Source organism: Nomascus leucogenys, chromosome X (assembly GCF_006542625.1).
Source record: "Nomascus leucogenys isolate Asia chromosome X, Asia_NLE_v1, whole genome shotgun sequence".
NCBI classification, from domain to species: domain Eukaryota; kingdom Metazoa; phylum Chordata; class Mammalia; order Primates; family Hylobatidae; genus Nomascus; species Nomascus leucogenys.
The window spans coordinates 17,087,213-17,111,754 of record NC_044406.1 but is presented as its reverse complement, the minus strand read 5'-3'; the positions used below and the strand labels follow the sequence as shown (position 1 = coordinate 17,111,754).

The window sequence follows — 24,542 nt, the reverse complement described above, 5'->3', positions numbered from 1 at the left end:
AAGACATACTTGAAAATTCAAAGTGCCCATGGCAGTAATGGATGCCAGCAGCCACAGTTCTGCTATGTTCGAGGCAATCTAGTGGTGGTCTTGTTCACAGAGTCTTATACTGACCGTGGCTGCGCCGCTAGCTGTTTCCCTGGCAAACTCTTCCTAGCTGGTGACACAGCATATGTGTTTTCAAGCTTACTGGTCTTTGGCTTTGCCAGCTAAAATTTACAGGACTCCAGCCATAAACATTTCAGAACCCCACCCAAGCTGCTCTTTAGCTCAATTCCTTTCTACAATTGAGAGCCACAGGAGATCTAGTAAAGTGGTTACCTAGTTTGCCATTTAATCGGATGGAGTTACTTGAAAAATAACTGGCGAGGTGGCTCTGGGCTTCTGTCCTATTAGTATATTAACATCACCAGAGGGCCTCATTATGAGGCAATACAATCACTCAGGTTTCCATGGTGGGGATGCCAAGAGTAGGACCTGATGAGGCTGCTACACAAATTGTAAATGATAGCATAATTACTCAGGCTCCAAAAAAATAGTGGACAATGTAGCTATACAGCTGGCTCTCCCAACCAAATGCCTATTTAATCCTCAGCCATTAAATTATGGCTATGTCTAGATACAGTTGTTCCAATGTCACCTCCTCTGTGTGAAGCCTTTCCTGAATCACCAAAGGGGAATTAGTCACTCTGTCTTCCGGCTCTCAAAGCCATGTGTGCGTCCAATTATAGAGCTGCTCAAAGTGTGCTGTAATTTGCCCTTTTACATGTGAAATCCTAAAGGGAAAGGATCTATTTCATTCCTCTTATCCCCAGTTGTGTGTGTGTTTTCTTATTTTTGAGACAGAGTCTCACTCTGTCACCCAGGCTGTGTAGTGGTGCATTCTGGGCTCACTGCAACCTCTGCCTCCCAGGCTTAAGTGATTCTCCTGCCTCTGCCTCCCAAGGAGCTGGGATTACAGGTGTACACCACCACACCCAGCTAATTTTTGTATTTTTAGTAGAGACGAGGTTTCACCACGTTGGCCAGGCTGGTGTCGAACTCCTGGCCTCGGGTGATCTGCCTTAGCCTCCCAAAGTGCTGGGATTACAGGTGTGAGCCACTGCGACTGGCCACACCCTCAGTTTTAAACCTACTCATTACTGAATGCGAAAGAGGTACTCACCAAATATTTGTTTAACCACAGAAAGAAAGGAAAGCAGGGAAAAAAACTCATGATTTAGGTTATTTTAATGGCCAGCCCCTGGACCACGAATTGGATTGGCTGTGCCCTTTATGTGATTTGTTGAAAACTCAGAATTTGCTTTAAATGAACAACTTCATTGTATTTTTCCATTGTAGAAAGAACACTGAAATGTTACTGTGAGCACCAAAGGGGTCTTATGGTCAACCTCCAATTGTTAAATGAACCAACACTGATGTAAGTGAATAAATCACAATAACGATAATATCTATTGAGCACTGACCACGCTCTAGGTACTTTTAAATTTTACATATGTTAATCTTACTTAATCCACACACCATCCTCTGAGGTATATACTATTATGATCCCTCTTCACCCATTAGGAATTGGAGCCTAAAGTCAAACAGCAAATGAGGGGCAGAACTGGGAGTTGAACCCAGGCACTTTGGCTCTAGAACCCCTGCTTATTATAATCATTACACTCTACTGCCTGAGTCAGCACCTTGTGTGTTTGCAAAATTCAAGCTTCAGCCTCTTCTCAAATGCTCTCTGGCTTTCCTACAGCTGACCAGGGATGTGTTCTCCCAGCCTGAAAAAAGAAAAAATGATGGGCAGAGTGATGTTAACAGTTTTAAACCTCCTATGTGGCAAGCACCTCCTATGTAGCAGGTGCTGCTGAGGCACAGAGACACAAATGGCAGAGAAAAAACATACACATGATTGGATATTGAAATATACATACCAGGTACTTAAAACAGTGCCAGGCACATAATAAATATCTATTACATGAATAAATGAAAGCAATACGGTATGATAAAATATCTAATAAAACAGGTATGAGACACTCCAGGGGCGCAGAGAAAGAGCCCTATCTCAGAAAGGGGGGTGAGGGAAGGCTTCCTAGAAGTGATGCATGGGCCGAGACCTGATGACTGACCAGGCATCAGCCAGAGGAAAAGAGGTGGGAAGAGGGGGTTCTCATAGCTATGCATATTCTACAGTACTTAACTAGGGTGTGAAATGAGAGAGGGGAACTAGAAATCAAAATGAACTTCTTTCCTAATGATAATGCTGCAATTACATAGAGAAAGGTGCCCGGATGTTAAGATTGAAAAATGGCTGCCCTTTCCACCTCTTCAGGCGGGACTTAATCTCTCTTGATTGCCTTCCCTTCCTTTCTCACTTCCCCACTGCTGTACTTTCTTTGCTCCTGCCTTCCAAATAAACTTGCTCTCAAATGTTTATCTCAGGCTCTGCTTCTGAGGGATCCCAACCCAGGACATTTAGTTAGTCCATGGCAATAGCGAACTATGGAAAGACAGAGGAGAATGGAGAAGCCTGGCTACCTCTCAAGGGAGAGAGGGCATTGCAGGCAAGCCTCTCCTATTTCACAAGCTTCCTGGAGCTGGCCACAGTTCCAATTTCTGCCAAGGCAAAGTAGTTCTAATGGGCAGCTCCCATTATTGATCATGACATACCCTGAGGAGTACGCTAGAATTGAGGCAAAGCAGCTGGACTGGAGAGGAGACTAAGAAAACAGCGGCATGTGCAGATCTATTTGGTGGTGGGTACTTAAGGTGTCTGCTTGTGGCTTCTGATACCTCAAAGCCCCGTAGCACCAAAGCAGGGAAGCTCAGACAGGGCTGGCCTCCCAGCTCTTTTGACTCTGAGCTAGCCTCCTGATGCTGGGGCCACTGGCAAGCAATCACACCCAATCACCACTTCCTAACCCCTAGTAGTCTCCAAAACTGGGGTAGCTTCCCCATAGCAGATGCATGGAGATCTGCTGGAGAGCAGAAAGCAAAACATCAGAACTCATATTTTTATCTATTTTCTTAATCTTATTAACTTTTCTATTTCCATGTATATTTGATCATGTACACAATAAATGAGTTCAGCAGTATTAGCTGTAAATAAATAAATATGCTTGGTCCATTCTCACAAAACTTACTGTGAGGGGTCCATGATCAAAAAAGTTCAAAAAGGCTGGGGGCAGTGGCTCATACTGGTAATCCCAGCACTTTGGAAGGCTGAGCAGGGAGGATTGCTTGAGCTGATGAGCTGGAGACCAGCCTGGGCAACATAGCAAGACCTCATCTCTACTAAAAAAAAAAAAAAATTAGCTGGGTGTGGTGGGACATGGCTGTTCTCACAGCTACTTGGGAGGCTGAGGCAGAAGGATCATTTGAACCTGCAAGATTGAGGCTGCAGTAAGCCATGATAGAGCCACTATACTCCAGCCTAGGCAACAGAGGAAGACCTTGTCTCAAAAGAAAAAAAAAAATCAAAGGACTCTAATTTAAAGATCCTGCTCCGTTGTGAAGAGAAGAAAGGAACACCAAGTGATTTTTCACTTAAATAGAGAAAGGATCAAGCATATTTTCAAGGGTGAATTCTGGGTACTGAAAAATCACATTAAGTAGGAGAAAAGAGAGGCCAGATCTGGCAAGTCATTAGGAAATCATTAAAAGAAATTAAAAGTGGGTTATGAGTCACTATCAGATGGAAGAAATTCATAAAGGTCAGTGTTTGCCAGATGTTTCTATTGGGGTCACCTGGTGAGCAGCCACAATGACAGGCAAAAACAGCCATCTTGTTTTAAGGTGTGGAAATTCAGCTTTCAAAAGGCTCCATCTTAGATACAAAAGTTGAGCTTTCCTTGGTTGTGATTTAATAAATAGATTAATAGATATCAGAATTTTAATTCAGACCACTGCTTAATCTAACCCTAGCTTGGTCCTCGAGGGCTTGAGTTTAAAGAAATTCCTTAAATTAACCCTGAATGTTCATAAATCAAATCAAAAAGCTTCACAGAAGGTTCTGGTCTGGGTAAGATGGAAAAAGGACATTTTACCCACTCTACTCTTTCTCTCCCATGGGACAAAGCTATAAAACCTGGACAGAATCCATGAAACAGCTCTTTGAGGACTGTGGCAGACAGACTCTAAGTTGCCCCCATTGATGCCTTCCTCCTGGTCAGTTCACACCGTTGTGTTCATCCCTTCTCTTCAGCATAGGCTGGACCCAGAAACTTGCTTCTAATCAACTGAGCATGGCAATGGTATTGGGATGTCACTTCTATGACTAGGTTATAAAAGATTGTGATTTTCTGTCTTGCTAGCAGACCCTATTATCTTCACAGCTTTTGTGCTTTCAATGAAGTAAGCTGCCATGTGGGAGAAGCCCATGTGGCAAAGGACTGGGGGAAGTCTCTAGCCAAAAGCCAGCAAGGAACTAAGGCCCTCAGTCAAACAGACCATGAGGAACTGACTCTTGTCAACAACCATATGGGCTTGGAAGTGGATCCCTCCCCAATCAAACCTTCAGATGACAGCAGCCCAGTCAACACATTGTGTGCAGCAGCTCATGACAGATGCTGACATAGAGGGCCCAAGTAAGCCACGCCTGGGTTTCTGCCCCACAGAAACTGTAAGATCATAAACATGTGTTGTTTTAAGCCACTAGACTTTTTGGTAATCTGTCCCACAGCAATAAACAAGTAACATGAGGACTCTGAAAAGTAAATAACAGAAGGCAGATGAAGGAAACAGATCAGAGTTTGAAGTACCACTGAACTGACAGTGAGTTTACCTTTTGTTCCCTCCAGTTCCTCCAGGCCAGATTCAAGGAAGCAGAAATTAAAATTAAAACCATGAGATACCACTATATGTCTATGAATATGGCTAAATTTGGGTGGCGGGGTTGAGACAGGGTCTCACTCTGTCACCAGGCTGGAGCACAGGGACACAATCACAGCTCACTGCAACTTCGACTTTCTGGGCTCAAGCTACCTTCCACCTCAGCCTCCCAAGTAGTTGGGATCACAGGTAGATGCCACCATGCCCGGCTAATTTTTGTATTTTTTGTAGGGACTGGGTTTTGCCACGTTGTTCAGACTGGGCTCTAGCTATCTGCCTGCCTCAGCCTCCCAAAGTATTTGTATTATGGGTGTGAGCCACTGTGCCCAGCTAAAAATTTTTTTTTTTAATACAATATCCAGTGCTGGCTAGAATGTGGAGCAACTCAAACTCTAACACTTTGCTGGCAGGAATGCAAAGTGGTACAGTCACTCTGAAAAAGAGTTTGGTACTTTCTTATAAAGTTGAACATATACTTACCATATGACAGCAATCCTACTCCTGGGTAGTTATTCTAGAGAAAGAAAACTTTCTATTCATGCAAAAATGTGTACGCAGGTTCATATGGTCAAACATTGAAAAGAGCTTAAATGTCCTTCAGTGAGTGTCCCACAAACTGTGGGACATCCATACAATGAAATGCTACTTAGCAATAAAAACAAATGAAGCTGATACACGCAAGCTGGATGGGTCTCAAAGGCATTATGCTGAGTGGAAGAGGCCAGGCTGAAAGGGATACAGACAGTTATATGGCGTTCTCAAAAAGACAAAACTACAGTGACAGGGAACTGATCAGTGGTTACCAGGAGTTTATGGGTGAGGGAGGGGAGTGACTACAAAGGGCTAGCAGGAGGGAGTTTTGGGGGGCATGTTCTATATCCTGATGATGATGGTGGTTACGCTAATCTATCCATGTGTTAAAATTCACAGAACTGGCTGGGCGTGGTGGCTCACGCCTGCCATCTCAGCACTTTGGGAGGCCGAGGCAGGTGGATCACCTGAGGTCAGGAGTTCAAGAGCAGCCTGACCAAAACGGTGAAAACGGGTCTCTACTAAAAATACAAAAAAATTAGCCAGGCGTGGTGGCAGGCACCTGTGATCTCAGCTACTCGGGAGGCTAAGGCAGGAGAATCCCTTGAACCCGGGAGGCGGAGGTTGCTGTGAGCCAAGGTTGCACCATTGCACTCCAGCCTGGGCAACAAGAGAAAAACTCCGTCTCAAAAAATAAAAAATAAAAAATAAATCACAGAACTGTACTTTAGGTTAGTGCAAAAGTAACTGTGGTTTTTGCAGATATGCCCACGTACTTACTGCTGGAGTCCAGAAAGAAATGAGCTCGACCTGGGAACACCAGGAAATGTTTCGCAGGGCATAAAAGATGGAGAGAGACATTCCAGGGAACATGGGAGTCTGTTATATTCGAGATTGGGGGATACAGGGAGTATACAGCAAAGGCTGGGAGCATTAACCTGGAGGAGGTAGGTTGGTGCCACCTGTGTTCTTATAAATCACAACAAAGAATCTGGACTTCAACTTATCAGTCAGGGATTGTCCTTTCAAATGCTTAATGGGCTGGGGCAGATAATACAAATGACTAAAGCAGCCTGGGCGGAAACCATGAGACACTGTAGCGAGCTTTTGTCTAAATGAGGTAGCTGCTACTTACTGGTAGCTCCATCTTCGGCTGCTATCCAGAAATCGCAGCCCAGTGTTGCCTGATGTAATTTTCCAAGAGAAGCTAAAGATAGTTTTATGTACGATCTCCTTATTTTTAAATGTTAGCATGAGTATTTTTCAGCAAATTTATGAAGCCACTGATTACACGGTACACTGCTGTTTTATGTACCAATAAGAGAGAACACTACTGATCAAACTATGTCACTGTCCATTTCAAGACACATCCCAATATCAGAGCTGCTAAAATGTGAAAAAAAAATATGCATCTTAGAATCAACAAAATACGGTCATTCTCATTTTCTCAAAACGCCGTACAGACTGCGTGGATTCCGCTTAAAGCTGCCAGATTGCAAACTCTGTTTAAGTCAAGGGGAGCCTGAGGGTAAGCTGATTAGATTAAAGCTGCAAGATCACTCTGGGGATCAGATGGTGATGAATGGGGAAAAGCAGGTAACAGGAAGACCAATGAGGAGGCTCCTGCAATAATCCAGGAGATAGATGGTAAGGGCTGAATTAAAGTCATGGCAGTGGGGATGAAAGGGAAGGAAGAGCCAAATGTAAAAAGGTTTTATGTAATAAACCCCACAGGTCTCAGACTGGGCATGGAGAGTGAGGGAGACAGAGACATCGAGGAGGATTCCAAGGTTTTTAGTTTGGAAGAATAAATAGATTCATCATTCACTCAACAATATTTACTGGGTGTCTACCATGTGCCAGGCACTCCGCTAGGTGCTGTGGTTACAAGGGGTGGACAAGATAGACATGGTCTCTGCCTTCTTGTAATTTACAGTCTAGGAGATGATGATATTCATTGCAATAGGGTATTGAAGGGTACAAGAGTCGGACATGAAGGGGGACAAGTGAGTTTATGGTGCAGAAAAATTGTGAGTTCGGTCAGCGGTGTGCTAAATTTCAGTACTTGTGAGACCTCACTGTTGAAATATCCCATAGGCAGTAAAAGCCTGGGTTTGGAGCTCAGGAAATAAATCAGGACCAGAGAGTCACATTAAATAGGTCATCAGGTTGCTGACAATAGCTGAAGTGATTAGAGAAGATAAAATACCAGGGAGAGCTTGTAGAGTAAGGCTATAGAGACAAAAGCAGAACACTGGGGAATAGAGACATTAAAGAGAATGAAAAGAGGGAGGAGCCAACAGGGAGGCTAACAAAGAAGCAATCTGGAAAGTAAGAAGCCAAGGAGTGAGGGCTATCTGTAAAGCAATGGAGACTTGATTACCGTATAGTCCATCTAAACCTGCACCTAGAATTACTGCCTAGAAGCAATTTACCTTTGCCATGTACAATTCAGATTGTCAGAGTTATGGATGTTTTGCATGAGTTCCAAATAGGCTTATCAGAACTGCTTCTAATTTAGAAAGCTAGGATAATTTTAAATATTGCCACAATCTGTTTCTTTATCTTGTATGTGCTTACGTTTTACATGTATCTCAGATTGACATCTAGCATGAGTCAATGTAGAGCAATGCTAATTCCTTATTTCTTTTTCTTTTCCTTCTACAGGAGCTACAATCTGCCATTCCAAGAACAAAAGTAAAACAAAGACTACACACTGATGCAACTCCCTCTCATGTCAAAGCACTGGGAATTGGGCAAAACTGATCTAGGCAGAGAATGGAGTCACCTTGCAAGACCATCATGAGGTTCTCTGCCCAGAGCTCTGTAACAGGTGAGCCTGAACTGTGGTAAGACACTCTGATCCTCTGGACTTGTCCAGAAAGGCCCTCAGACATCTTCATTTTATAGGAGAGGAAACCACGCCCAGAGAAGTTAGGTGGCCTCCCCAAAGTCACAGTCCTGTGACTCAGTGACCAGTACATCAAGGCGACTCAATTCCACCCTATGCATATATATTAAAGCATTTAACAAACTTCATACATAAAACATAAAGACCACAAGAGTTGGGCTAAACAACTAAACAGACAGAGGCCACAGGTTAACTTTCGATCATTGTCCCATGCCTACCCGGATCACACTCAATTCACTTGGTCCACTAAGTGCTCTTATCTTTCCCTCCAGGTTTGATCAGGTCCACACAGGTTCAAGGGGAACAGACTCCTAGATCTTCACTTTGCTGGTTGTTGACTCTTTCAGCCTGCAGGCTCAGGACACAATCTATCATCACACAGGTCTTATTGAAGAGGGTTTCCCAGTCTCAGTTGTAATCTTCAAGAGGTAGATTCTAGAATGATTAACAGGTTGCCTTGATGACCTCACAATGTAGGATGCAGATATGACAATACCTGCCAATGGAATGTGGACGACATGACCTGGATGAGAGGACTATTTCTTGCTTATTGAAAGGCAGATTCCAGCTTTCTTTTTGTCACCATTGCCTATCAACTATTTTTGTGTTCATGAACATGGTAAACAAAGAAAAGTTTGTTTCTTGGAGGAATGTTGATAAAACAAGGCCTGGGCCAGGCACGGTGGCTCATGCCTGTAATCCCAGCACTTTGGGAGGCCAAGGCGGGTAGATCACCTGAGGTCAGAAGTTCAAGACCAGCCTGGCCAACATGGTGAAACCCTGTCTCTACTAAAAATACAAAAATTAGCCGGGCATGATGGCAGGCACCTGTAATCCCAGCTACTCAGGAGGCTGAGGCAAGAAAATCACTTGAACCCGGGAGGTGGAGGTTGCAGTGAGCTGAGATAGTGCCACTGTACTCCAGCCTGGGTGACAGAGTAAGACTCTGTTCCATGCCCACCCCCGCCAAAAAAAAAAAAAAAAAAAAAAAAACAACAAAAAAACAAGGCCTAGAAAATATCCAGGGCTTTCTTTTCAAAACCCTCACTATTACTGCCTCAGATGACTAAGAGTTTATGGAGAAGCTTATGGAAAAAATTTTCAGAGCATTTTCTTTTGTGCACTTATTCCTGGCTTGGTTTCATTCATATATTCATTAAATAAATATTTGTTGAGCATCTATTATGTGCCGGGTACTGTTCTACACCCTGGGGATATACCAGTTAGCAAAACTGATAAGATCTCTTCCCTCCTAAAGCTTATAGGCTAGTAGGAGAAGTAAACATGAATCAAATAATCATAAATGTGAAATTGCAAAGGACAAGTATTCATTTTATGAGAGTGAGGTGGGAGGTCAAGCAAAGACTTCTCTGAGGAAGTCATCTTTGACCTGACAGTGGAAGGTCGAATGTGGATTAATTAGGTGAAGGTGTTGATGGGGGATGGAGTCAAGCATACAGTTGAGCTAAGGCTCATGACCCAGAGTAGCTAACTGGAGACTAGGATTGGGAGACTTTCAAAGGAGAATCCAGGATTCAATATAGGTCTAATTTACTAAAGCCGAAGCTCTTATTTTCACCAATATTTAAAGGGTGCACAATCTGTCAGTCTTACAACTCATTTGCGTAAAACTCTAAAACATCACTTCTCAAACTTTAATGCACTTACAAGTCACCTAGGGATCTTGTCAAAACACAGATTCCTGGGCCCAATCCCTGCTGAATCCCAATCTGATTTAGTAGGTCTGGGGTGGGGCTGTGAAGCTGCATTTCTAATAAGCTCCCAGGTGAGAGTGAAGCATACTTTGAGGGGCACTGCTCTATAACACAGTACTCTTTTTATTTTTTTTTATTTGTTTGAGACAGGGTCTCACTCTGTCAGAGTGAGCTATGATCGCACCCAGGCTGGAGTGCAGTGGCGCGATCATAGCTCACTGTAGCCTCCACCTCCCGGGCTCAAGTAATCCTCCTCACTCAGCCTCCCAAGTAGCTGGGACTACAGGTGCCTGCCACCACACTCGGCTATTTTTTTTATTTTTTACAGAGATGGAGTTTCACCATCTTGCCCAGGCTGGTCTCAAATTCTTGGGCTCCCAAAGCACTGGTATTACAGGCATGAGCCACCACACCTGGCCTCATTCATAGCTTTTGGAGTGTAAACCAAAAGAAAAATTTTAATCCCCGCCCAACCATTGGAATGGACTTCTTCCTAGGCCAGGGCACATTAAAATTTAACCTGAAAGACTGGTTCAGGCCATGACGAGAAGCAGAGGTCCAACATGCCTCATTATACCTCTCCAGCATTAATATAAACACAGACCTTAGGACAGATAAGAAACATTTACAATCTGTCCTCTCTGAAGCCTGCTACCTGAAGGCTTCATCTATCTGCACAATAAGAACTTTGGTCTCCACAGTCACTTAACCCAGACATCTCCTTTCTACTGATCCCAGGTCTTTGGATAAACTCAACCAATTGTCAACTAGAACATTTTTTAATCTACCTATAACCCGGAAGCCACGCCCCTCCTCCCCCTTGCTTCGAGTTGTCCTGCCTTTCCGAACTGAACCAATGTATTTCTTAAATGTATTTGATTGAACTCTCATGTCTCCCTAAAATGTATTAATTCTACAATTAATTTTTATGGCTTACTCAGTAGTAAGACCAAAACAAAACAATGTTGTGATATGTAAATAAAGCAATGCCAAAAGCTAAAGATTTCAAAGACTTGGAAAGAACGAGAGAAATAACAATCACAAGCAAACTGACATGTCAAGTGAAACTTCTCTAATTTATCCCAGTGAAGTGGGCTGTCAGTTCTTACTCAGTGATAAGTTCAATTTATGAAATAGTTTTAAAGAAAGGTAACAAATTAATCTGATGTAACTAATGACAAGCAATGTCTATATGTTTAATAACTCTTTAACCGGTCAATAAGAGCTATTTGTAACTAACACTTTCATTTTCTGACGGAAGCTCTGGATTTTATATGATGTGAGAGAAAAACCACCTCCCTTTCCAGGCCTCCATTACTTACTTCTGTCACAGTTCCCACTGATGTGCCACATTCCTCCTGGTGGCCTATGTGAAAACAAGTAGGCGAGAGAGCCAAGATTTCTCTGGACTGGTTTTCCTGAGAAGGTTATGAAGTTAATATAGGGCCTAGAGTGAAATATTGTCATTTAAAAAAACTAGAAATGAACTCCTCTGTGCAGAGAAGAACAGGAAGATTAAGAAAGGGAAACAGGAGTAAGTTTTTATAATTTTGAGGAAATATCAGCTCTGCCACTTTCAACCTGGGGACCTTAGGCAACTTACATAACTCCTCTAAACCTCAGTTTCCTCATTTTAAAAATGAGAATAGGCTGGGCGCTATAGCTCACACCTGTAATCCCAGCTTTTTGGGAGGCCAAGGCAGGTGGATCACTTGAGGTCAGAAGTTCGAGACCAGCCTGGACAACACGGTAAAGCCACGTCTCTACTAAAAATACAAAAATTAGCCAGGCATGGTGGTGTGCGCCTATAGTCCCAGCTACTCCGGAGGCTGAGGCATGAGAATCACTTGAACCTGGGAGGTGGAGGTTGCAGTGAGCTGAGATCGTGCCACTGCACTCCAGCCTGGGCAACAGAGTGAGACTCTGTCTCAAAAAAAAAAAAAAAAGAAGAAGAATATTTAAAGAGAATAAGTGGCAATCTGTTTGTAAACTATAAAGTGCTAAACAAGTATTAGCTACCATTTCTAGGAGAGGCCTGCATTTCCTGAGTGGATATACATCCCAGAGAAGAAATGTGGTCTGGCCAGTGGGTCACGATGTGTCTAGGAACATAACAGAATTAGATTCTAGAGTCAGCTTGCTTGGGTTCAAGTTCTTACTCAACCAGTTAACAGCTCTGTGTGAGCTTGGGCAAATTACATAACCTCTCTGTGCCTATTGCTTCAACTATAAAACGAGGCTACGGATGGAACCAAGCACACCGGGTTGATGTAACTTTGATGTAACGAATGAATGGGTTAATACACATTGTAGCAGCCACTGATCATTACCGTCCATTCTCCCCCTCTTCCTTACCAATAAAACCCCAGTTTTGTTCTAGGTGGCAGTGTTCGGCCAACAAAACTTGATTTGCTAGGCTCCCTTGCAACTACGGGTAGTCATGTGACACAGTTCTAGCCCTTGAGATACAAACAGAAATCTATGGGCCGAGGCTTCCAGAAAAGCTATTTTCCTGATGAAAAGGAAAAGACTCAGCTGGCACAAGCCTCTTCTCTTTTGTCCTTCCCCCTATTCTGCCTGGAACCAGGACACAATGCCTGGAGGAGGAGCAGCCATCTTGTGCACACTAGGAAGAAAGCCTCACACTGAGAATAGCGAAACCATGATGCAGGATGGAGGGACGAGCTTGAGACCTGGATGACAATGTGACACTGTATATCTCCTGGCTTCGTATCATGTGGGACGAAAACCAAGCGCTCTGTGTTAAGCCCCTGCTGTTCCATTTACCTTATTTCAGGCAGCCAAACACATTCTCTAACCAATACAACTGTAAAGCAGCTTGGTGCCTGGCTCATAGTATTCAGTAAATGTTAGCTATTATTATTATCATTAGACCAGCATTCTGTTCCCTAACCAGGTGGTTAGCAAATAGTCCCCTAACTTCCTTGTAATAGAATCACAATTTTCCTTTTCGAAATCACCCCCGCTTCCTGTTTTTAGCCATGTGATTTGCATGGGACTGACGCAGCCCCCAACTCTAAGCACAGGCCCTGGCTGACTTAAGCCAATTATCCGAGCCCACTCCCCAAGCAACAGCAACTTTTCAGGAACAAGCACATAATTCAGGCCTAAGACAGCATATCCTCTTCTCCTGGCAAAAAGGAGTGTTTGGGGTGGGCGTATAGCTAAAGAAAGGTATTACGAGTGAATCTCGGGGTACCTGGAGAGAGTGCTGGGACAGACTCACTCATCTCCCCCTGGTGTGGTGCTCTGAGCAAGGCTGTCACCATGAGAAGAGCCAGTCCAGGGGGTGAAAGTGATACGTGGGGAAGGGCCGACCAAAAGGCACGGAAATGGAGCCGGAGCCCTCCATCCTAAGTCTCTGGATCAAATCTTACCTTTGGAAGTCTCAAACCAGATTCGTTTGAAACTGGTTTTGCTCACTTTGGGTTGGATCTTCTGCCACAGGCAACTACAAGATTCTTTCTGATACTGTTAGAAGAAAAAAATAATAATTTTAGTGTAAGGACTACATGCCTACAGGGGAACTTTCCAAATCCTGGTGTAGTATTCAGTAAAATCTATAATCCAGCACAATATAAGTTCACATCAAAATCACCTTTTGAAAAGAAAAAATGACAGTAAGATTCACAATCAATTTTCAGTCGTGTGAATTCATTCAAATTTCTCTTCTGAAAGAAAAAAAAGGTCAGCCAGTTGAAAGTGTTTTGTTTTTGTTCTTTTTGTAAACACGTCCAGGAGAGGTCCATTAAGAATAAATATGTATCCAGGCTTTAGAAGAACGCTGAGCCCAGAGGCAGACGCTGGAAATGTATGACTAATATTGAAATAATATTCACAGACAGTTGTCATGGCAGCCTACTCCGTCTGCACAAAATAGAACCCACTACATCTTTTTTTTTTTTTTTTTTTTGAGATGGAATCTCGCTCTTTCACCCAGGCCGGAGTGCAGTGGCGAGATCTCAGCTTGCTGCAAGCTCCGCCTCCCGGGTTCACGCCATTCTCCTGCCTCAGTCCCCCAAGTAGGTGGGACTACAGGGGCCCACCACCGCACCCAGCTAATTTTTTGTATTTTTAGTAGAGACGGGGTTTCACTGTGTTAGCCAGGATGGTCTCGATCTCCTGACCTTGTGATCTACCCGCCTTGGCCTCCCAAAGTGCTGGGATTACAGGCGTGAGCCACCGCGCCCTGCAGAACCCACTGCATCTTAACAGGATTTAGCAGAGGAAAACTGCTAGCATGCAGATAGCCTCTAAATGAATTAAACAACCTACTAATTGGTTTTGCTTTTATTACTGTAGATGGCCTTAGGACTCTACCCGAATTGTATCCAAAAGATCCCCAATTCTTGAAATCACTAGTAAAAATACACAATATGACTGGAGTTTAACACCTGCACCACACTTGAAATCTTTCCCTCAGACTGTGCAGAAACCTTAGAGGCAAGTCTTATTGCGTGCCCAGTTGAATCCATGTGGAAACAAATCAGGCAGTAAGTGTTGTGGAAGTCGAGGGAGTAACCCATTTCATTTCCATCACCGATTAGCACTGGCTGCTATCAGGTGTTGCCTTTTAAATGGGACTCTAGAGGAGTGGGCAGTAGTAGTCAAATTGTTTTGTGTTCAGTTACCTAGTCACAGGGGAGTGACTTTGGAAACTAGGCACATCTCTGCCGGGCGTGGTGGCTCATGCCTGTAATCCCAGCACTTTGGGAGGCCAAGGCAGGCAGATCACCTGATGTCAGGAGTTCAAGATCAGCCTGGGCAGCATAGTGAAAATCCATCCCTACTAACAATACAAAGATTAGCAAGGCATGGTGGCAGGTACCTGGAATCCCAGCTACTTCGGAGGCTGAGGCAGGAGAATCGCTTGAACCCGGGAGGTGGAGGTTGCAGCGAGCCAAGATTGTGCCACTGCTCTCCAGCCTGGGTGACAGAGTGAGACTCTGCCTCAAATTTAAAAAAAAAAAAGAGAGAAAAAGATACTAGACACATCTCAAGATAGGTTAAGAGAGGGGGAGACAAAACATCCTAAGCTGATCTGCTTCTCTCTCGAGTGGCCATCTCCAGGAAATGTAATCTCACTGAAAGTGATTGTGGGTGATTGTTAAGGTTATAGATAGCTGGTCTGGAGAGGTATACCATGTGAGGCCTTCTTTCCTATTAGGCAGGTTTTTGCTTATCACCTTGCCTATCCCTCATCAGCCTTCTCTTTTGTCAAGTTGCTTCTTTAAGAGAAAGGAGACCGGGCCCAAATTCAGATCTAGTAACATCCTACATTAGGAAAACCACATCAAGCCACTATCTTCCATTAACGTATTGGAACAAATGAGTCCTTTGGGTTAACTCATGTTCTTCAAACTTCTTGAGATGAGGCCATGTCATATACTTTTTTACATAAAGCTCCCACACTACCCAATGCTGTGTTCCCAGAACAACTTCCATCAAGGGACTGGAACACAGGGCAAGCCCTTGGTAGCTGGGGGACAAATTAAAGACATTGTCAACATGGTACAGGAGAGAGCTACAGGTGAGCAATGTGCAAAGGTTCAATCAGTAGGATCTGTATTTTTCCTCATGTAACTGAAACTTCTACTAAACAGTAGCATTAAAAATGAGGGATTTTATTATTCATTTCACAAGGAATCTGGAGTAGGGAATCTGGGGCTGGGACCCAGGTGCCTTCCTTCTTTAGGCCAAGCCATGCAGCTTTCTTCTTCCCAATTGTTAACTCATGGGTGCAAAATAGTGATCACGACAGAAAGTGATGCCCTCCTTCTAGCACCACATTCACATTCCAGGCAGAAAGAGATGGACTATGGGCAAAAAGGGGGATACCAAATGGGTCTACCTCCTTTCAAGGAAATGAAGCTGTTTTAGCCAGACACATCGCCAAAACAAACAAAATGAGGCACTATAGTGCAGAGGCTAAGCACAGCCCATGGAGCCAGATGGTCTGGGCTTAGAATCTTGCTTCTTTATGTCACTGTGTGACTTGGTCAAGTTACCAACTTACTCTGTGCCTCGATTTTCTCACCTGCAAACTATGATAATAGTAGAGATATTCCTCTTTTCCTCAATATCTGCTAGTAGATAAGCAACTAGCAGTATCTGACACAGACATGTTGCCCACTGTATAATTGTACCTGGCCTGGTTACTGTGCCACACGTGAGCAAGCGCCCTGCTGTACATGAGAACTACTGGCTCCCCAGGAAACAGGGAAACCACAACCCAGGTGATATGGTTTGGCTGTGCTGCAACCCAAATCTCATCTTGAATTGTAGCTCCCACAATTCCCACGTGTCGTGGGAGGGACCCAGAGGGGAGGCAATTGAATCATGGGGGCAGGTCTTTCCTGTGCTGTTCTCATGAGAGTGAATAAGTCTCATGAGATCTGATGGTTTTGGCTTCCCCTTTTGCTTGGCTCTCATTTCTCTCTTGCCTGCCACCATATAAGACATCCCTTTGCTCCTCCTTCATCCTCCGCCATGATTGTGAGGCCTCCTCAGCCATTGGAACTGTGAGTCCACTAAACCTCTTTCCTTTATAAATTACCCAGTCTGGGGTTTGTCTTTATTAGCAGCGTGAGAACAGACTAATACACCTACCCTACCAGAAGCGGCCACTCCCATGACTGTCAGCCTCATCCCCACTTACTGGGGACTGAGAACAACCAAAACTTTCAGGCATCTGAGCCAGGGCACCACTGTTAGCCACAGAGCCAACGCTCGTCCATTTTAGACATAGATCGTTAGGACTCTTTCCATTGCAAGTGTCGGTAAGCCCATTCCAGCTGGTTTAAGCAAAGCTGGGAATGGTTTCCTCAAATAACTGAAGAGTCAATGGTATATGCATGACTGGGGCCGGGGCATAAGGGACCACACCCAGCTGCTCTATTGCTCAGCTGGGATCCCTTGGTGTCGGCTCCATCCTCAGGTCTCCAGCAGGTCGTGGATGTCCTTCATGCTTCATGGTCATTCACTAACTTCTGAACCTCCTCCCTATGTCTTGGTAATTCCTCCCATTTGACTCCTAACTCCCCAAAGTAGAAACAAGAAATTAGCTTTTCCAGCCTCTTTGATAGCAAGAGCACAGGCAGGTAAACTAAGCTCTGCCAGCGACTTCAATTCAGAAGAGGGCAAGCTGAAGACGTGGAGGGCTCCCAAAGGCCATCTTCTGCCAAGGTTAGTGGCAGAGGTGTCCAGTTTCCAGAGACAGCAGTGGTCAAGATTCTGGGCTCCAACACTGGTTTATGTTACTAAATCTGTACTCAGAGGAGGCAGCAGTGCGCACCTGCGCTCGTGCAGTCCCTCAGTGAGATTGGGACATCATTCCTGGCTTTGGAGTCACCGAGGCCTTCTTGGAGATCCTGTGAGCCACCTGGTGTCCTTTAATAAACTCCTTTTCCTCTTAAACTTGTGGGAGTGTTGAAGCCGCTTAGGTGGTGTTATGCTTTCATAACAACCCCAAACGTTAGTGGCTTACAATGACAAAGGTTTGTTTTGCACTCCAGTTCCGCGGACAGTGCAGATGGGCTGCGGTTCTGTAACATGGAGGCTTCCCTCTGAAACTCAGGCCAACCTGTCTCTGGGGCATTGCTGTTCTTCTTGCAGCAAAGGGGAAGGACAGAAGCAGCCACCACACTGGCTCTTACACTTTTGCTTGGAAGTGATACTCATCACTTCTGCTCACATTCAGCTGGGCAAAGCAAAGCCACCTGGGCAAGTCTATCGGGGGGGCCATGGTGTCAAAATCCTACATGGGGAAGAGAAGTGAATATTTTGAACAAGAGGATTCTGTTGTATGCAACCAAGAGCCCTGTCTAATATAATGCAATAGTAAGATGGCGGCAGAACTGCCAGCCTCTAGATCATCTCACGTTCAAGTTCAGGGTGAATTACGAAACGTCTCTGCTCAAGAAGTCAAGCAAAAGTCCAGGATTAGCTCTTACTGGAACTCATTGCCCTGGCTAGAGTCACCCTCAACACTGACACATTGTTTTCAAGACATATTCACTGAGCGCTTACTATATGCTGGAAACTATTTAGACTCTGCGTAATACAGCAGAGAATGAAGCCAAATCCATGCCCTCATGGAACTTTCATTCCAGTCGAGGATGGTGGGGACAGACAATCAACAAAATAAATTAGTAAATATGTAGAAATTTGGTGCTGCAGGCCGGGCATGGTGACTCATGCCTGTAATCCCAGCACTTTGGGAGGCCGGGGTGGGCGGATCACGAGGTCAAGAGATCAAGACCATCCTGGCCAACATGGTGAAATCCCGTCTCTATTAAAAATATAAAAATTAGCTGGGCGTGGTGGCAGGTGCCTGTAGTCCCAGCTACTCAGGAGGCTGAGGCACGAGAACTGTTTGAACCCAGGAGGCAGAGGTTGCAGTGAGCCGAGATCACGCCACTGCACTCCAGCCTGGGAGACAGAGCGAGATGCCGTCTCAAAAAAAAAAAAAAAAGAGAAGAAAGAAAGAAATTTAGTGCTGCAGAGAAAAATAGGCAGGAAAGGGGGGCAGTGAGTCTCTAGCATGAATGGAAAAGAATAATAGCAATTTTCAGTAGGCAGTCAGGAAAGGCCTCACTGAGAAGATATTTGGGTATGACCTGAGCAAGGTGAGAGAACAAGCAACAGTGTGATCTAAGGAAAAACTATTCAAGGCTGAGAGCAGCAGCAGCAGCAGCAGCAGCAAAGGCCCCGAGGCAGGAGAGGCCTAGTGTAACTGAAGGGCAGCAAGCAGGCTGGTGTGGCTGGAGTGGAGTCAAAGCAAAGGCAAAGTTATAGGATTTTTTTTTTTTTTTTTTGAGACAGGGTCTTGCTCTGTGACCCAGGCTGGGGTGTAATGGCACAGTCACGGCTCACTGCAACCTCCGCCTCCCAGGCTCAAGCGATCCTCCCATCTTAGCCTCCCAAGTAGCTGGGATTACAGGTGCATGCCACCATACCTGGCTAATTTTTGTATTTTTAGTAGAGACAGGATTTCATCATGCTGGCCAGACTGGTCTCAAACTCCTGGCCTCAAGTGTCTGCCCACCTTGGCCTCCAAAGTGCTGGGATTACAAGCGTGAGCAACCGTGCTTGGCCAGTAAGAGGATTTATAACCAGAGAGGCACAAGCCTTGTAGGCCACTGTAAGGCTTCAGCTTTTCTAGTTGAGGTAGGGAGCCACTGAAGGGTTTTGCACAGAATGATGAGAGCTAATTTGAATCTTGATAGGACCACTCTGGCTACTGTGTGGAGAAGATATGCTGGGGACAGGGCAGAAGCTGGAAGGCCAAGATCTGAGGCTACTGGCTACGACCCAGGCAAAATGTGATGGTGGCTTTGATTAGAGTGTAGCTGGGGAGATGACAGAAAGCTAGCATAGATAGATCTTGCAGGTGGTGCCAATAAGCTTTGCTAGTAAGATTACACTGGGGGTGTAAGAAAAAGAAGAATCAAGTATGATTCTTAGTTTTAGGCCTAAATAGCTGGAAAGATGAAGTTGCCATTATCTGAGATAAAGAAAACAGAGGCCGGACGTGGTGGCTCAAGCCTGTGATCCCAACACTTTGAGAGACCGAGGTGGGTGAATCGCTTGAGGCCAGGAGTTCAAGAACAGCCTGGCCAAAACGGCCAAAACCCATCTGTACTAAAAATACAGAAAAAAATCCGCCGGATGTGGTGGCACACGCCTGTGATCCCAACTACTTGGGAGGCTGAGGCACGAGAACTGTTTGAACTCAGGAGGCAGAGGTTGCAGTGAGCTGAGATGGCACTGCTGCACTCCAGCCTGGGCGACAGAGCAAAACTGTCTCCAAAAAAAGAAAAACAGATCAAGAGAGGAGCGGATTTAGGGGCAGAGATCAGGAGCGTGGACACAGACATCTAAATGGAGATGTTGAACATGTAGGTCTGGAGTTTGGGAGAAAAGTCTAGACTAGAGATACACACTGGAATCTTCTAGGTTCTCAATGGTATTGAAAGCCATTAGATTGAATGAGGTTGCTGGGGTGGTGAGAACGAATAGAGAAGTCCAAGCACCGAGACCTCTGAGGTACAGCTGTGTTTAAAGGTCAAAGAGATGAGGCTCCAGCAAAGGTGACCAAAAGGGAGTATGCAGTGAGAGGAAATAAACATCACGAGAGGGCTGCATCCTAAAAGCCGAGGGGAGGGTACCTCAAAACGGAGTGATGGGTTGTTTTCAATGCTGCTAGTAGATCAAATCTGATGAAAAGGAAGAGCTATTCTGTGTAGCAATGTGGAAGTCATTGGATCACAGGAATTTTGGTGGAGTGCTAGAACAAGTCCCAGTGGGGGGACAGAATTGGAGAGAGCACCAGACCAATCTAAGAAGTGTATTATAAAGGAGAGCAGAGAAATGGAAGTGGCACAGGTGGAAGTGGAATTAAGGATTTTTTTCCTGTTTTTTTTGCTTTTGTTTTCGTTTTTGAGACAGGGTCTCACTCTGTCGCCCAGGCTGGAGTGCAGTGATGCGATCTCAGCTTGTTGCAGCCTCGACCTCCCCAGGCTCAAGGGATCCTCCCTGCCTCAGTCCTCCAGAGTAACTGGGACTACAGGTGTGCGCCACCATGCCTGGCTAATTTTTTCTGTATTTTTTATAGAGATGAGGTTTTGCCATGTTGGCCAGCCTGGTCTTGAACTCCTGAGCTCAAGCAATCCGCCCGCCTCAGCTTCCCGAAGTGCTGGGATTATAAGCGTGAGCCATCGCACCTGGCCTTTTTTTTTTTTTTGACAGGTTCTCACTCTGTCACCCAGGCTGGAGTGCAGTGGTGCAATCATGGCTCACAACAGCCTCGACCTCCTGAGCTCAAGGGATCCTTCCCGCCTCACTCCCCCAGAGTAGCTGGCACCACAGGATGTTTGGCAGCACCCCTGGCCTCTCCCTACTGGGTGCCTATAGTACCCCTCTCCCAGTCATAACCAACAAAAGTGTCTCCAGATATTGCCAAATAACTCCCAAGATTTTGTCCCCCAGGGGACATTTTGGGTCATCACAATTGGGTGGTGGAGGAGGATGTGTGCTACAGGCATCTAGTGAATAGAGGCCAGGGATGCTGGATAACATCCTACGATACACAGGACAGCCCCCTATGACAGTTAGCCAGTCCCAACCCATCCTGATCTGGAGGAAGAGCACGAGAGCAGACGGTGGCTGGCAGGGGACTTGCAGAAGTTCTCTTCTGATTGCTTCCATTTTTTCACCGCAATAGGAAGCTAGGTCATCAGCTGTAACCGAGATTGGGGTTGGGGGTACAGGAGGTTTACGGAGATAAGACATGAAACTGTCCTTAGAAGTGGACACGTATTCTGGACTGCAGAAAGGGCTCACTTGAGCTAAGCAGTCATGAATTTAGTGTGAAATCAGTCAGCTTGGATGTGTTCTTCTTGGGCCATGTTCAGGGGCAGGGTAGGGAGACAGTCAGATGTAAGAGACTGTGGTTTTACCAACAAGCACAAGGATGAAATGAAAGGGCAAACAAACAAGTGATAAAAATGACCACAGAGTTTGAGCTGGGTGGGGCTGGGCGAGGTGGCTTACGTCTGTAATCCCAACACTTCGGGAGGCCGAGGCGGGCGGATCACTTGAGGCCAGGAGTTTGAGATCAACCTGGCCAACACGGTGAAACCCCATTTCTACTAAAAATACAAAAAGTAGGCCAGGTATGGTGGGGGGCGCCTGTAATCCCAGCTACTTGGGTGGCTGAGGCAGGAGAATCGCTTGAACGGGAGGCAGAAGTTGCAGTGAGCTGAGATCGTGCCACTGCACTCTGGCCTGGGCGACAGAGGGAGACTCCGTCTCAAAAAAAAAAAAAAAAAAAAATTGTCATGACACCTTGTGAGGGGCGGCGGGGAGAACAGAACACAGTTTCCCTCCTGGAATGGAGAAAAGGAACAAGAGTTTTTCACCAAAGGCAGATACCTGTGTTGCATGCAACAGAGGGACGCCAGCTTCTTTTCTACACGGAGGTTAAGTGTGGCAACTTGGCAAACATACCTTTATAGCCAGGGGAAGACCGAAAAATCGGGATGTCGCGGGCTGGAGTGCAAAGCATTTCCTAGAGACACCATCCAAAACACAACCAGTGGGTGTAACTTTAGGGCCAGTTCCGGGCAGTCTTGTTTTCGACCGCTAGGGGTTTGGAAACAGGTGGGATACACTTATTATCAGGCTTCCCAGGAGTCCTGAGGCTCACTGACTAGAGGGAAACGTGGAGCTCTCACGAATGTATCCTCCGGCTGGTGGCTGGCCGCTCTGGTCATCTCGTGGCCCACAATCTAGGCATCAAGCGCTCGAGAGGCCTCTGAAAACGTCTCACCAAAAAAGCAGACTAGAAGGGGGCCCCATGATGAATATGACAGTGAGCTAACTGAGGACATCGGGAAGCGGGTACTAGAAAAACCCACGCCACTAGCTGTCCTGCCTCTATTTCTGGGCAGGGGGGGAGGGGGGGAATTACATTGCAGATAGCTGCCTCCGTTTTCCTACCTGGAAGGTGGGCATAACATTGAGACTCAGAGGTGAAAGTGGACGTGTTTAGTCCAACCCTTGTATTTACAAAGGAGGAGACTGAGACCGGAGGTGAACTAACTAGCTCGAGCACCCAGCTCATGAGTGGCCAAATCAAGATGAACATCCAGATCGTGACCCCCACTTTAGTGTTCCCTGCACCCACCTGGTTTCTTCCAGAGGCCTTCCCAGGAAGACAGGAGTTGGCTGAAGGGAGTTCCTGCCACAAAATCAGTATCACTTTATCAACCTACCGACCTCAGCAGAAGATCCAGCAAAAAGGACAGCTGCTGCCTGCAGACCAAGTTCACCTGGGCGCTTAAAGATGCCCCCCGCCCCCGCCCGCCAAATGATTACAGGTGGGTTTTCAAGCTTGAGGACGGTGAGCAATCCTAGGGTGGTGACGAAGATCCATCTGGAAGCCCTGAAGAAGGCAAATGACACTGACGATGAAAAACGAGAATCACCCTTTGTGACGGAGGGTCCCAGCCCCTTACCCAGACTACAGTCCTGCAAGCAAGTCAGGGACCCCGCACCGGGTTGCATACTGTTACCGTGTGAAATTCTCAAAAACTTAACAACAAGGGGCCTGGCATCTTCATTTTGCACTGGGCCCCTCAATCACGTGGCGAGGGCCGCTGCCTCCCTGGAAGCCATAGACGGGTGGCCCCGTCTACACGTCTTCGTCCCCCCACCCCTGCAGCCCTAGACCAAGGGGACCTAACGGAAGCCCTGGCATTTGCACCCCCTAGGCCTGTCCTCGGGAGGGGAAGAAAGCCGCGGGAAGGGGCAGGCGAGCGGGAAGAGGTCCACACCCTCGGGCAAAGGGCCCGCTAACCAGCGGCCTTTTCCAACCCTGGTTCCAAGGTTTGCCCCTGTCCTCCTTGCTCCATAGGCGAGGCCTTCCACGCCGCCGCAAGCGGCGAAGTACTGACTTCCGACGGGCAAGTGGGCCTGGTGGCCGAGGCTCAGTTTGCCGGTGGGGAAAATGGGAAGGCGCGGGGCCCTCGCGGGCGGAGGAAGCTGCCGGGGACGCAAAGCCCGAGCAGGGTGCACTTCCGGCCGCCGGGCCGCCCCGCCGGCGCCTCGACTGAGAGAAAGTTTGGGGACAGATGATAGCGGGGAGGTGCTCTCGGCCGGGGTCCCGGCCTCGCCCTGGTCCCAGGGGCCGCGACTCTGGCGGGCAGGGAAGACAAGTCGCCCAAACGCCGCAGTCCCAGACCCCGAGCCGCCGCAAACTCCGCGCCTCGGGGGCGGGGTCACGGTGGAGAGGCGGGGCTCCGGCGGAGAGGCTGGAACTGCTGTGAGTCTATGAATAAAGTCCCAACAACACCTTTCCCCGTGGAGGTTCCGTAGTGTAGTGGTTATCACGTCTGCTTTACACGCAGAAGGTCCTGGGTTCGAGCCCCAGTGGAACCATAGCCGCAAGGCGGTTAGTTTTGGTTTTTAAGGGTTTGGTGTGTTTGGGTTAAAAAAAAAAAAAGGGTTTGGGTTAAACAAACAAACAAAAACGACAAGGAAGCTTTTTTTGTCCTTTTTTTTCTTTTTAAATTTTTTGGCATGTTTTTCTCGCAGAAGTGAAATGACAGATACCCTCTCCTATCCCACAAGGTCGCTGCCGCCATAGTCCGACAGGAGAAATAGTGGAGGGCAGGGGCCGGGCGAAGTCCTAGACCTGATCCGGCGCCCCCGATCCAGCCGGGCCCTACCCCACCTCTCCTCCCAGTACGCCTCGGAAAATCGGGCTCTCGGGGAGTGCACCTGGCTGCCCTTTGCCTGCAAGCCAGCAAGGGCCGGCCACCCAACCTCCAACTAAAATGCGGCAGGCAATACAGCAGCGCTTTGACTGCAGCTGAATTATTAAAGGTCGATCATGATTATGACTCTGATTAAAAGTTCTATTTTTCATTAAACTCTGATGTACAGAGCAAGAAAAAAAAAACCCACAGTCCCTTTTAATGCAGCAGTAGAATTTGTGGAATAGAATTCATACACAGTATAAAATAAATGTCAGGCTTGTA

At 46.2% G+C, this 24,542-nt stretch overlaps 1 protein-coding gene, 1 long non-coding RNA gene and 1 other non-coding gene across 3 annotated transcripts in view; 2 read left to right on the top strand and 1 right to left on the bottom strand.

The window, feature by feature from the left end:
- PPEF1 (protein phosphatase with EF-hand domain 1) overlaps window positions 1–8,651 on the bottom strand; it is a 136,711-nt gene extending 128,060 nt beyond the window's left edge. Inside the window, exons 1-2 of the mRNA XM_012500894.2 lie at window positions 8,482–8,651; window positions 1,686–1,772 (exon numbers count right to left, since the gene is read on the bottom strand). The gene's annotated coding sequence lies outside the window, so the exon portion shown is untranslated. The remainder of the gene's footprint in view (window positions 1–1,685; window positions 1,773–8,481) is intronic.
- On the top strand, window positions 6,937–10,979 carry LOC105738517. Its single transcript, XR_001114336.1, has 3 exons — window positions 6,937–6,999; window positions 8,020–8,185; window positions 10,717–10,979. It is a non-coding gene; the product is annotated as an uncharacterized LOC105738517 (long non-coding RNA).
- Window positions 10,980–23,867: 12,888 nt separating this feature from the next.
- Window positions 23,868–23,940, top strand: TRNAV-UAC. The gene has a single exon. It is a non-coding gene; the product is annotated as a tRNA-Val (tRNA).
- Window positions 23,941–24,542: the final 602 nt, after the last annotated feature.